The sequence below is a fragment of the Notolepis coatsorum genome, assembly GCF_963971535.1.
Source record: "Notolepis coatsorum genome assembly, chromosome: 12".
NCBI lineage: Eukaryota > Metazoa > Chordata > Actinopteri > Aulopiformes > Paralepididae > Notolepis > Notolepis coatsorum.
In genome coordinates this window covers 52,065,268-52,080,723 of record NC_140176.1, presented here as the reverse complement: position 1 = coordinate 52,080,723, position 15,456 = coordinate 52,065,268, and positions in this window count along the sequence as shown.

Below are 15,456 nucleotides of genomic sequence, written 5' to 3'. Positions count from 1 at the left end.
AAAATACCAATCCACATTACATGCTATACAGCTGGCAATACTGTTAATAGTGCACATACCTACATATGGAAATGCAGCTGTATTTGCTCCATGATGTATCATGGAACAAGATGGTGTTTTCATTGAAAGAGTTAGTCAGAATGTCAGAGGCACCATCCGTCATTTAGAGCAGGCTATGTTTGCAGAATGATAACTAGAACACTACAGTACTCTGTACTAAGAACACTATACAGTACACTAACTATACTGCCCTGTCAAGGCAGACCGCAGTAACTTCCAAACAGTGAAACTGAGAAAAATGGCTTTAAAGTTTTTTGACATCCAAAATGTGTTATAGGTAGATAGATGATAGTACCCAGATTTAACATGTATTAATGAAGTAATCTTTAGGCATACAAAAATATGACGTAGTTATTTTAATTAACCCCAAAAAAGCAGATACTGCACTCTGCTGCACGATTTCCTTAAATAATTATACAGGTAATGTACAGGCAAAGTGCAGTAACTTCAAATACAATGTTGTTTTCCCTCCAGCTTTCATAACTTCACCTAGCCATTTTATTTGGATCATCATCATTCCAATATATTCAGGTATTAAATTTCATTTTCAAAATGGCTAGGTTAAGTTATGAAAGCTGGAGGGAAAACAACATTGTATTTGAAGTTACTGCACTTTGCCTGTACATTACCTGTATAATTATTTAAGGAAATCGTGCAGCAGAGTGCAATATCTGCTTTTTTGGGGTTAATTAAAATAATTATGTCATATTTTTGTATGCCTAAAGATTACTTCATTAATACATGTTAAATCTGGGTACTATCATCTATTTACCTATAACACATTTTGGATGGCAAGTCAAAACACTTTAAAGCCATTTTTCACTGTTTGGAAGTTACTGCGGTCTGCCTGGGTTTTGAGTGTGATTTTGTAGTTACTGCAGTTTTTAAAACCCCATATCTCCAAAACTGAGCGACATTAACATCTGAAACTTGGTCACAAGATAAAACATTTATTGACAAGGTCAATTTCACTCATAACTAAATTTTTACTTTTTTCAAGTTACTGCGGTTAGCCTTGACAGGGCAGTATACTACTGCCTACAAGGGCTCAAGGATACAGTCCCACTCTCAGCATACAAGATCGATGGTCTGCTGCTGCTGACTCCCAAGCGATTCATTCAAGTGAAACGGAACTGAGTCCAGCTAATGGTGAATAGTTATTTTATTAATCAATTATTGTGTCTTTATTCACTCTAGTTGTGTAATTGACCAGTTCATATTCTGTATAAGTTCATATTCTGTATATGTTAATAATAACGCTTCTGTGTTGCGTTTATGGCTCCTGGTATATCGCCTTGTACTCTGTACTGAGAACACTAACTCTACCACTGCCTACAAGCAATGGAAGCAGTCAGAGCAGAGTGGCATTTATGCCCATTGCCTCCTATTGTTCCTCGAGACACAAACGTTTGGGACTTGGATGTTGCCTTTGAGATTCTGATAAACTCTTTCAACTCTAAAACTTACTTGGATGAAATTACAATAATGCCAGCTATAGACGGTTAAGAAAATTCGAACTGTAAAACTCTCAAATGTAAACATATTACATAAAAAATAAAGAACAAGGTACATTGAGTAGTTTGGACCTATTGGCTGAACATCTGCAAAGTAGTACAGCAGCTTTTGAAGGTATTATTTTGACATGACAAGACATTTCAGATGAGTTTCTATAGACACACTTTTGAGGTGTTGGTAAGTGCTTTGGGGTAGTGCATAGATTAGTCCAAACATTACAGGAAGGAATCACCAAATCTGGGGAGGCTGATCATGATATGACTTTCAATGACAATAGAGATTGTCACAGGCTGGTAGTGAACTGGACTTGCGTCATGATCACTGATTACAGTAAGGAATAGAAACTCATCTGAAAGAAGGATGTGGGGTGAGGTATTAATTTCCTTGTCATGTCAAAATAATACCTTCAAAAGTTTAATGCAAGAGCGGTCAGGTGACATAGCAGAGATTGCGTTCATCACCAACGCTGGAGACACTGGATTTGCGTGTTCGAATCCAACTCCCTGCGTTGTCACCAGCTTGGCTGGCCGTTCACACTAATACAATTTGGCAGTATTAGGGGGTGGGGAAGCTGGCGGGTGGGAATCTGGCGTTGTGGACAGCGATGCCTACAGGTCAGGTCTCGGCGCTTGCTAAGCGGGGCAGGACTTGGTGGAGATAGCGTGCCCTCCCACGCGTTACACTTCACCAATGAGAGCCCTCGCTGCCAAGTGAAAAGACGTCACTGGCTGTCGGCGCATGTCTCGGGGGAAGCGTGCGATCGACTCGGGACGCCCTTATACCGACTCGTAGGAGAACATGCATACAGCACCAGGTAGGGGAGGGGGGGGGGGGGGGGGGATTGGCACAACGACTAATTGGGACGGGGAGAAAATCCATTGAAAAATCAGAAGAAAAAAAAATTATTGCATCATCAAGTCATTCTTGAGAGTCTGCAACCTGGGCGACAGTTTACCAGCTTCTAGACCTAGTAAAATCTTCTGAATGAATTCAAAAGTGTTGGTAAGTCCCTTGGGGTAGCTCAGGTGTAGTGCATAGATTAGTCCAAACATTACCAGGAAGGAATCACCAATCAGAGATTGTCACAGGCTGGTAGTGAACTGGACTTGTGTCATGGTCACTGATGACAGTAAGGAGGGCCACTGCAACACCCTGAAGCTCTGGCTCATCAGGCGTGTCCTGAAGGAATGAAAGAGACATAATAATCACAAATAAATCCATGGTTTCTACAAAGTGCAGCACAAAGCTAAGTATATGGAGTTGTGTTTGTAAGTTGTTTATATTTTAGTTAGAACAATTTTTTTGGTGAGAAGGTTATTTTTATTTAACCAGGTTAGTCCCGTCGAGATCAAATATCTCTTTCACAAGGGAGACCTGGAAGGAAGGAAGACTGATACTTAGCATTTTGATTAACTGTTCACTTAATATACAGTTGTACTGTAAATTATTTTCACGCGGACTCACTGTGCAGGTTTTGAAAAATCCAGAGACTTCCTCATGCAGATACACAGGCAGGGCATGGAGAACAGTGGTACGCCTGGTGTGAACATCATGGATTTCCTATTAAGATGTAAGATTAAGAAGAAAAAAAGAATTGTATTATATGGAAATGTTTACTGAACAAAGCGGATTTTAAACAGTCCAATCAGATATGTCCACAAATAACATGTTCACATCTTTAATGCAATCAGAAAAATGGCAAACACAATGGTGGACTAATTGTAAAATTCAAAAGCTAATTTGAATCATTGAACCTGTTCAATGTTACAGAGGTTCGACCTATGACATGTCATGTATAATAATCTATTCACCTGTTCATCGTGGATTTTTTTAAATGTGAGCCAAAGCATCTGCCGTGTTCCCAGTTTTGGACGCCTTCTGTCTGAATAACGTCATCAGTCGAGGAAGATGGCGGTCAAGCTCAGCGTAGAATGTGTTGGGCAGGTTCTGGTTGGCAATCAGCTGGAACTCTGCATACACCTATATTTAAAAACAGCAGGACAATATAGTATATCAACATCAATTAGTCACTTCAACTTGGTGGATCTCTTACTTTGTTTGGTTTGGGCTTCAGAGCATGACGGCGGGATTTCTGGTCAACCATGTCATTACATGCTTTGCGGAATCGGTCGCTGATGACTAGCTCGCGGGGGCGCACAGAACACACACGCAGATGCGCCGCTAGAGTATATAAACCAGGCTTAAGAATCACAAGTTTCACTTTAAAACACACAGAATGTGCCAAATGTTAACACAGGAAAGAGAGCTGATCTATATTACCTCAGACTCCATTTTGAGAGCAGGCCAGAGGTCCATGAGCTCTTTCACTGGTGGGCTGGACTTCACTATGGTCTGTCGGCGCAGGGCAAATGTGGTCTGCATCAGCTTTCTATGTCACAAATACATGTAGAATGTAAAACGTTAGGTTGGCAATAGTTTAGCAATAGGTTAAAAGTGTACTTATATCATTTTAAGTTTTCTATTTGCGATCGTCTATTCTGACCCGGAACCGGAAATGGAAATGTTGAACCATCTGAATTGTAGTTTACTTGCGGCCATTTTGTAGAGGAGATCGCTAGCTATCGGCCTGCGTTGAAATTTCTCCGATCTACACTTCCTGTCACATACTATGGTGGTTCAAAGTTCAGCGTTCTGAATGAATCATATCAATAATTGTTATGATTCGCGATAATAAGCTACAAAAGGTAACGTTTTTGACAAATATTGAAACGCAGTCAGTTTCTCCACACTATTGTTACCATGTAGGAAGAATTAGATCTGAAATTAGTTTCAAAATGGTTACACTGTGGGGGAAATAAAATAGTGCAGTCGATTACAGTAAATATCAGTATCTGTTATTATGCACGCCTGGTGATACTATATCCAAATTGAACTCGGCCATTTGAAATATACTATATGTATATATATATAAATGTGCGAATTGGCTATAATAAGGTAATGTATAAGCATATATTCTATATTCTATAATAATATTTCAAATTGCATTGGTCCGGATGGGAGAATTCAGTACTGTATATACAGAACCTTCAGTTTGATCATCTTCCCTTTATCAATTTCCTTAGATCTTTGGTACACGTGATCTCAAGAGGGTACTGAATGAGATCAGTGGCAGTTTTTTAAGTTTGGTCATTATTATCATGGTTTTATTCACTGTCAAAGATGAAAAGAAAAATCATAATTCATATTTTCCTTTGTTTCATCACAATTTAAGCAAGCCTAGTAATAGACACAATATTTCTGACACTGAGAATACATTCATTGAGGTCCATAGATGTTCCTAGATACCAAGAATATGCAAATAGCCCTTGTAGAAGTGGAGCAATATTCCATTTACCTAGGTATACATTTTATGCAGATTTTCACCTGGGGTGGAACAGGTCACTAGTTACAACAATGCTTATGTAACTATTAAAAACTTACATTTTAATCACGAAACAAAATGGCGGACTAACGTTAGCTAGCATGCTAGCTAGCTAACGTTAGTAGCATGCTAGCTAGCTAACGTTAGTAGCATGCTAGCTACTGTAATAATATGCAATACTATTTGCTAAAACAAGCTCCAAACTATTTGCCACGGCACAGAGATAACATTTAGTCAAACGATAACAGCCCGGTGATGGTATCTGAGCGGGATCATACTATTCCAATAAGAACTCACTTACCAGTTAACTAGTATACTATCTAGCATGCTAGCTAATAATGCTAACAATGCTACAAGCTTCGTTCTGCACTGTAGACTACTAGTTGCTTGCCACCACGGTAATAATTCACAAAGTAGCATGTAGTCAAACGATGACAGCAAGATTATGGTATGTGAATGGCATAATACATTATATTGTCAATGACTTACCAAGGAGTTTGGCTCAGACTATTTGTCAAGCCAGTAGTGAAGACACCATCGCGCCAACAAGTTACGTTTGAATACCTCAAGTCCCGTGAGATCTTCTAGGTCTCGCGAGTTGCTTAGGACTACCCTCTCGAAGGGGAGGGGAGGGGGAGGAGGGGAGGAGGGGAGGAGGGGAGGGGAAATCTATACTAAATTGATTCAACAACAGTTTTTCAAATGTTGAAATGGTATCTGTAATTAAATATTGAATCAACATAGCTTTTTCAACCTCAACCAAAAATAACCAATGTGACCAAAATCCAACATTTAATTAATGTCTTTTGCTATCTGGGAAACATGCAGGTTGCATGTTTTCATGCAGACATCATCACACTAATGTTACTGCATCAGACAGTAATGTTGAAACATAGAAATGAGTGGAAAATATATTTTTTATAAGATAAGATAAGATATTCCTTTATTGAAATCATGGGTACAGTGACCGTGACAGGCCCGGATTGATTGATTGATTGATTGATTGATTGAAAACTTTATTAACAGATTGCAGAATGGGTACAGTGACGTCACAGGCCCGGATTGATTGATTGATTGATTGATTGAAAACTTTATTAACATCTCTCTCACTTTCTCTCTGTCTCTGTCTCTCTCTCTGTCTCTCTCTCTCTCTCTCTCTCTCTCTCTCTCTCTCTCTCTCTCTCTCTCTCTCTCTCTCTCTCTCTCTCTCTCTCTCTCTCTCTGTGTCATGCTAGCATACAGGCACAGGTCATAGATACTGGTCAACCGTGTCATGCTAGCATACAGGCACAGGTCATAGATACTGGTCAACCGTGTCATGCTAGCATACAGGCACAGGTCATAGATACTGGTCAACCGTGTCATGCTAGCATACAGGCACAGGTCATAGATACCAACAGTGTCATGCTATACATGCACAGGTCATAGATCAACAGTGTCATGCTATACAGGCACAGGTCATAGATACCAACAGTGTCATGCTAGCATACAGGCACAGGTCATAGATACCAACAGTGTCATGCTAGCATACAGGCACAGGTCATAGATACCAACAGTATCATGCTAGCATACAGGCACAGGTCATAGATACCAACAGTGTCATGCTAGCATACAGGCACAGGTCATAGATACCAACAGTGTCATGCTAGCATACAGGCACAGGTCATAGATCCAACAGTGTCATGCTAGCATACAGGCACAGGTCATAGATACCAACAGTGTCATGCTAGCATACAGGCACAGGTCATAGATACCAACAGTGTCATGCTAGCATACAGGCACAGGTCATAGATACCAACAGTGTCATGCTAGCATACAGGCACAGGTCATAGATACCAACAGTGTCATGCTATACAGGCACAGGTCATATATACCAACAGTGTCATGCTATACAGGCACAGGTCATAGATACCAACAGTGTCATGCTATACAGGCACAGGTCATAGATACCAACAGTGTCATGCTATACAGGCACAGGTCATAGATACCAACAGTGTCATGCTATACAGGCACAGGTCATAGATACCAACAGTGTCATGCTATACAGGCACAGGTCATAGATACCAACCATGTCATGCTAGCATACAGGCACAGGTCATAGATACCAACCTATCACACCTATCACACCTCTCACACCTCTCACACCTATCACACCTATCACACCTCTCACACCTATCACACATCTCACACCTATCACACCTCTCACACCAATCACACCTCTCACACCTATCACACCTCTCACACCTCTCACACCTATCACACCTATCACATCTATCACACCTATCACACCTCTCACACCTCTCACACCTATCACACCTCTCACACCGATCCCACCTATCACACCTATCACACCTCTCACACCTATCACACCTATCACACCTATCACACCTCTCACACCTATCACACCTATCACACCTATCACACCTCTCACACCGATCCCACCTATCACACATATCACACCTCTCACACATCTCACACCTATCACACCTCTCACACCTATCACACCTCTCACACCTATCACACCTCTCACACCTATCACACCTATCACACCTATCACACCTCTCACACCTCTCACACCTCTCACACCGATCCCACCTATCACACATATCACACCTATCACACATCTCACACCTATCACACCTCTCACACCTATCACACCTATCACACCTATCACACCTCTCACACCTATCACACCTCTCACACCTATCACACCTCTCACACCTATCACACCTCTCACACCTCTCACACCTATCACACCTCTCACACCTATCACACCTCTCACACCTATCACACCTATCACACCTCTCACACCTATCACACATCTCACACCTCTCACACCTCTCACACCTATCACACCTCTCACACCTATCACACCTCTCACACCTATCACACCTCTCACACCTATCACACCTATCACACCTCTCACACCTCTCACACCTCTCACACCTATCACACCTCTCACACCTCTCACACCTATCACACCGATCCCACCTATCACACCTATCACACCTCTCACACCTATCACACCTATCACACCTATCACACCTCTCACACCTATCACACCTCTCACACCTATCACACCTCTCACACTTCTCACACCGATCCCACCTATCACACCTCTCACACCTATCACACCTCTCACACCTATCACACCTCTCACACCTATCACACCTATCACACCTCTCACACCTATCACATCTCTCACACCTCTCACACCTATCACACCTCTCACACCTATCACACCTCTCACACCTATCACACCTATCACACCTCTCACACCTATCACACCTATCACACCTATCACACCTATCACACCTATCACACCTATCACACCTATCACACATCTCACATCTATCACACCTATCACACCTCTCACACCTCTCACACCTATCACACATATCACACCTCTCACACCTATCACACCTCTCACACCTATCACACCTCTCACACCTATCACACCTCTCACACCTATCACACCTCTCACACATATCACACCTATCACACCTCTCACACCTATCACACCTCTCACACCTCTCACACCGATCCCACATATCACACATATCACACCTATCACACCTATCACACCTCTCACACCTATCACACCTCTCACACCTCTCACACCTATCACACCTCTCACACCTATCACACCTATCACACCTATCACACCTCTCACACCTATCACACCTCTCACACCTCTCACACCTATCACACCTCTCACACCTATCACACCTATCACACCTATCACACCTCTCACACCGATCCCACCTATCACACATATCACACCTCTCACACCTATCACACCTCTCACACCGATCACACCTATCACACCTATCACACCTATCACACCTATCACACCTCTCACACCTATCACACCTCTCACACCTCTCACACCGATCCCACCTATCACACATATCACACCTATCACACATCTCACACCTATCACACCTCTCACACCTATCACACCTCTCACACCTATCACACCTCTCACACCTCTCACACCTATCACACCTCTCACACCTATCACACCTATCACACCTCTCACACCTATCACACCTCTCACACCTCTCACACCTATCACACCTCTCACACCTATCACACCTCTCACACCTATCACACCTATCACACCTCTCACACCTCTCACACCTATCACACCTCTCACACCTATCACACCTCTCACACCTATCACACCTCTCACACCTATCACACCTATCACACCTCTCACACCTCTCACACCTCTCACACCTATCACACCGATCCCACCTATCACACCTATCACACCTCTCACACCTATCACACCTATCACACCTCTCACACCTATCACACCTCTCACACCTATCACACCTCTCACACTTCTCACACCGATCCCACCTATCACACCTATCACACCTCTCACACCTATCACACCTCTCACACCTATCACACCTATCACACCTATCACACCTATCACATCTCTCACACCTCTCACACCTATCACACCTCTCACACCTATCACACCTCTCACACCTATCACACCTATCACACCTCTCACACCTATCACACCTATCACACCTCTCACACCTATCACACCTCTCACACCTATCACACCTATCACACCTATCACACATCTCACACCTATCACACCTCTCACACCTCTCACACCTATCACACCTATCACACATATCACACCTCTCACACCTATCACACCTCTCACACCTATCACACCTCTCACACCTATCACACCTATCACACCTATCACACCTATCACACCTCTCACACCTATCACACCTCTCACACCGATCCCACCTATCACACATATCACACCTATCACACATCTCACACCTATCACACCTCTCACACCTATCACACCTCTCACACCTATCACACCTCTCACACCTCTCACACCTATCACACCTCTCACACCTATCACACCTATCACACCTCTCACACCTATCACACCTCTCACACCTCTCACACCTATCACACCTCTCACACCTATCACACCTCTCACACCTATCACACCTCTCACACTTATCACACCTCTCACACCTCTCACACCTCTCACACCTATCACACCTCTCACACCTATCACACCTCTCACACCTATCACACCTCTCACACCTATCACACCTATCACACCTCTCACACCTATCACACCTCTCACACCTCTCACACCTATCACACCGATCCCACCTATCACACCTCTCACACCTATCACACCTATCACACCTATCACACCTCTCACACCTATCACACCTCTCACACTTCTCACACCGATCCCACCTATCACACCTATCACACCTCTCACACCTATCACACCTCTCACACCTATCACACCTCTCACACCTCTCACACCTATCACACCTCTCACACCTCTCACACCTATCACACCGATCCCACCTATCACACCTATCACACCTCTCACACCTATCACACCTATCACACCTATCACACCTCTCACACCTATCACACCTCTCACACCTATCACACCTCTCACACTTCTCACACCGATCCCACCTATCACACCTATCACACCTATCACACCTCTCACACCTATCACACCTCTCACACCTATCACACCTATCACACCCATCACACCTCTCACACCTATCACACCTCTCACACCTATCACATCTCTCACACCTATCACACCTCTCACACCTATCACACCTCTCACACCTATCACACCTCTCACACCTATCACACTTATCACACCTCTCACACCTCTCACACCTCTCACACCTATCACACCTCTCACACCTATCACACCTCTCACACCTATCACACCTCTCACACCTATCACACCTATCACACCTATCACACCTCTCACACCTCTCACACCTATCACACCGATCCCACCTATCACACCTCTCACACCTATCACACCTCTCACACCTATCACACCTCTCACACCTATCACACCTCTCACACTTCTCACACCGATCCCACCTATCACACCTATCACACCTCTCACACCTATCACACCTCTCACACCTATCACACCTCTCACACCTCTCACACCTATCACACCTCTCACACCTCTCACACCTATCACACCGATCCCACCTATCACACCTATCACACCTCTCACACCTATCACACCTATCACACCTCTCACACCTATCACACCTCTCACACCTATCACACCTCTCACACTTCTCACACCGATCCCACCTATCACACCTATCACACCTATCACACCTCTTACACCTATCACACCTCTCACACCTATCACACCTATCACACCCATCACACCTCTCACACCTATCACACCTCTCACACCTATCACATCTCTCACACCTCTCACACCTATCACACCTCTCACACCTATCACACCTCTCACACCTATCACACCTATCACACCTCTCACACCTATCACACCTATCACACCTATCACACCTATCACACCTCTCACACCTATGACACCTATCACACCTATCACACCTCTCACACCTATCACACCTATCACACCTCTCACACCTATCACACCTCTCACACATATCACACCTATCACACCTCTCACACCTCTCACACATCTCACACCTATCCCACCTATCACACCTATCACACCTCTCACACCTATCACACCTATCACACCTTTCACACCTATCACACATATCACACCTCTCACACCTCTCACACCTATCACACCTATCACACCTCTCACACCTCTCACACCAATCCCACCTATCACACCTCTCACACATATCACACCTATCACACCTCTATACCCATTCTGCAATCTGTTAATAAAGTTGTACTTAAGTTATGCTTTTACATTATACTTACTTTAAGTGAATAGTTCCAAGTCAATCAAAAACGATGAGTTTTATTTACTCAAAACATAATGCGGTTTACAGTCTGTATCTACTTAATTATCTTAAGTTGTACTTAATTTATGCTTTTACATTATACTTACTTAATAAGTGAATAGTTCCAAGTCAATCAAAAACTATGAGTTTTATTTACTCAAAACATAATGCGGTTTACAGTCTGTATCTACTTAATTATCTTAAGTTGTACTTAAGTTATGCTTTTACATTATACTTACTTAATAAGTGAATAATTCCAAGTCAATCAAAAACTATGAGTTTTATTTACTCAAAACATAATGCGGTTTACAGTCTGTATCTACTTAATTATCTTAAGTTATACTTAAGTTATGCTTTTACATTATACTTACTTAATACGTGAATAGTTCCAAGTCAATCAAAAAAGATGAGTTTTATTTACTCAAAACATAATGCGGTTTACACTCTGTATCTACTTAATTATCTTAAGTTGTACTTAAGTTATGCTTTTACATTATACTTACTTAATAAGTGAATAGTTCCAAGTCAATCAAAAACTATGAGTTTTATTTACTCAAAACATAATGCGGTTTACAGTCTGTATCTACTTAATTATCTTAAGTTGTACTTAAGTTAAGCTTTTACATTATACTTACTTAATAAGTGAATAATTCCAAGTCAATCAAAAACTATGAGTTTTATTTACTCAAAACATAATGCGGTTTTCAGTCTGTATCTACTTAATTATCTTAAGTTGTACTTAAGTTATGCTTTTACATTATACTTACTTAATAAGTGAATAATTCCAAGTCAATCAAAAACGGTAGGTTATGTAGATAACCTAGTTATATTAGTATTGGCTGAGCGTTCCGCTCTGAGCCGTATGAGATATTCTATCTCCTATGATACCTATTGTATCTCCCTACGAACAAAAAAATACATGCACCACACCTGTATGGGGCTCCGCCCCCATGGTGGCACCGCCCATATAGCAGTGACGGTAGTCACCACACACCCTTCCTCGCCAAAAACCCGTCGCAGGAAAAGATTCCTCAAGAGGGAACTCAGGGCCGCGCAGAGCGGAACGCTCAGCCAATACTAATATAACTAGGTTATCTACATAACCTACCGTTATATGCCGTATTTGCTATCGCGTTCCGCTCTGAGCCGTATGAGATATGGGGAAGAGCGGACGCGAAGCCCGACAAATGTACCCCCTGAGGACCCGTAAGCCCACATCAAGGGGTGCGGGGAGCCCTGTCACCCCATCCTCCCTAATGAAGGGGGGGCGCAGTCAACTCCACCTGAATGCGAACAAGAGGGAAACTAGAACCCCTTGAACACACCGTACAGGCGGAACCACGTGTGACTCAACACACTGTGGCCCATACCCATACACTCCTGCTAACCCTGAAATCCTGAGTACGGCTGAGGTAAATCCCCAAGCACGGACTGGACATGACAGGTGAAGGCCCGCATCTAACTCACTAGTGTGAGGAGGAGGACGAAACGCCTGAACCACAATATCCCGGGAGCGGAAGGAACTCCGGATATTCTTAGGCACGAAAGCAGGATCAGGTCGCAGAGTGACACCGCAATCGGTCCGAAAAGACAGGCACTCTGGACGTACCGAGAGAGCACAGAGCTCACCTACGCGTTTAGCGGAAGTGACAGCCAGAAGGAACGCGGTCCTGAAGGACAGCTGTCCCAACGGCGCCTGCTCGAGCGGCTCAAACGGGGCCAAGGACAACCGACCGAGGACCAATTGAAGATCCCAAGTCGGAGCCAAGGAGCGTTGCACCGGCTTAACGCGTCGAGCGCCAAGCAGGAAACGCTTCACAAGAGGGTGGCTGAACAAGACATCCCCTCAAACCCCTCATGATAGGAGGATATAGCTGCTGCATATACCCTCACCGTCGAAGCCGACAGTCTATCAAGGAGAGACTGGAGGTAACTAAGGACAGCATCCAGGGGGCAGGAGACTGAGTCCCGGCCCCCCGCCTTACACCACACTTGGAACATACGTCATCTGCCCGCGTAAGCGCGACAGTGGAGGGAGCATGCGCATTCCAGATGGTAACACCATCAGGATCAAGAACCTGCGCCCCTCAACGTACCCGTCCCAACAACTGACCTAACAGATGTATGGGGAAGAATCCCTGGCGGCACGGCATCGGTCCCAGACCCGCCTGGCCATGTCCAGACGCAATCCTCACCCGTCAGGATGAGGGCCGCCCCCCGACAGTACACCTGCACCCACATTCTCCCTGCCGGGGATGTGGGGAGCCCTCAGGCCGCGCAGAAGGAGGATGCCCATAGCCAGCCGCCCGCCGCCTGGTGCAGACAGGGGGAGCGTACTCCTCCCTGTCTGTCGATACACGACACTGACGTCGTATCGTCCGTCCTGATCAACACCATTTGTGGACCAGAAGGACCGCTTTCAACACCAACACATTGAACGTAGCGCAGACCGGGCAGCATGGTTTGCCAGCTGCCCCCTACTGCGTTGGCCCGACGCATCACCAGCGAGGGAGGCGTCGGTGAAAACGCGACGTGAGACAGCGCCGTAACCGTCCTAGGACGGAACCTCCCGAGCGTGTTGACAACACGCTCTGAGATGGATGCCCATAGCCCTCCAACCGTTGACTGGGAAGAGGAATACTCTACAACCAGTCTACAGCAACCTCAGGCTGGTAGAGACCTGCCTGGTACGAGACATGACGATCCACCTTGACCGCGAAGGACCAGAACGTCATCAGGGCAGAACACTCCGTAACCCCGGACGACGCAGAGGCCCCAGTGCGGCCTCCACGCACTTGGTGTAGATGCGGGGAGCCAGAGAAAACCGAACGGCAGCCTCTGGTACTCATACGCTAACCCTGCAAAGGAAGCGTAGGTAAGCCCTAGGATGGAAGATCGGGGATGCGCATACGCATCCTACAGGTCTATGGAGGAGAACCAGACCCCCACCTGACAGTGTTCAACAGGTAGGAGACGATCCAAAAAATGCTGAACCTTCCCATGGGACAGGTCCAGCCTGGGTCTTACACCCCTCCCTCCCGACTTCTCGGGCAGAGAACACCGGGAGGAGAACGCCATGACGATGGCTTGCTTCGTCCACAGAGATTGGATCTCGTTGACCAGAGCTGTCACAGCTGGAGACCCCGACAATAGGGTCTGTACCAAACCTGAAAACGGGTGGGGTTGTGTAAACACAAGTCCCCGCCTCAGCGTTCTCTCCATCCACCTCGACATATGATACTGCCGTAGTCATATGTGACGACACTCCCAACGCACCCGCCGTCACGTGGCGCAGGTCCGCTAGGAACCGTAGATAGTTGGCCCGGTCCCCCCGCTGTGCGTAGCCAAACCTGGAACCGTGCGAGGAGCGCGTTCCGTGTCGGAACACCTGACACTGGCACCACCCACGAGGCAATCGCACCCAAGGGGGAACCCCGACAGAAAGGGCCGGTCTGATACGGGGGGCTTCCGATGAAAAAAGCCTCCCCACTGAACACCCCTCCAGAACATGCTGAAGGAGTTGTTCTGCAGCCGGACATGCAAGGTGTAAGGCCCCCATGGGTTCCTACACACCGTAGCCCTGCAGTGATATTACTACCACCCCAAAATCATGTGAGCTGCGACCACTTGCCAATATTCCAGGAGTGGGAGGCACCAACATGATACCAGGCCTGGCGAAGGCGAGGCCGGGGAAGCCCGCACTGTGTGCCT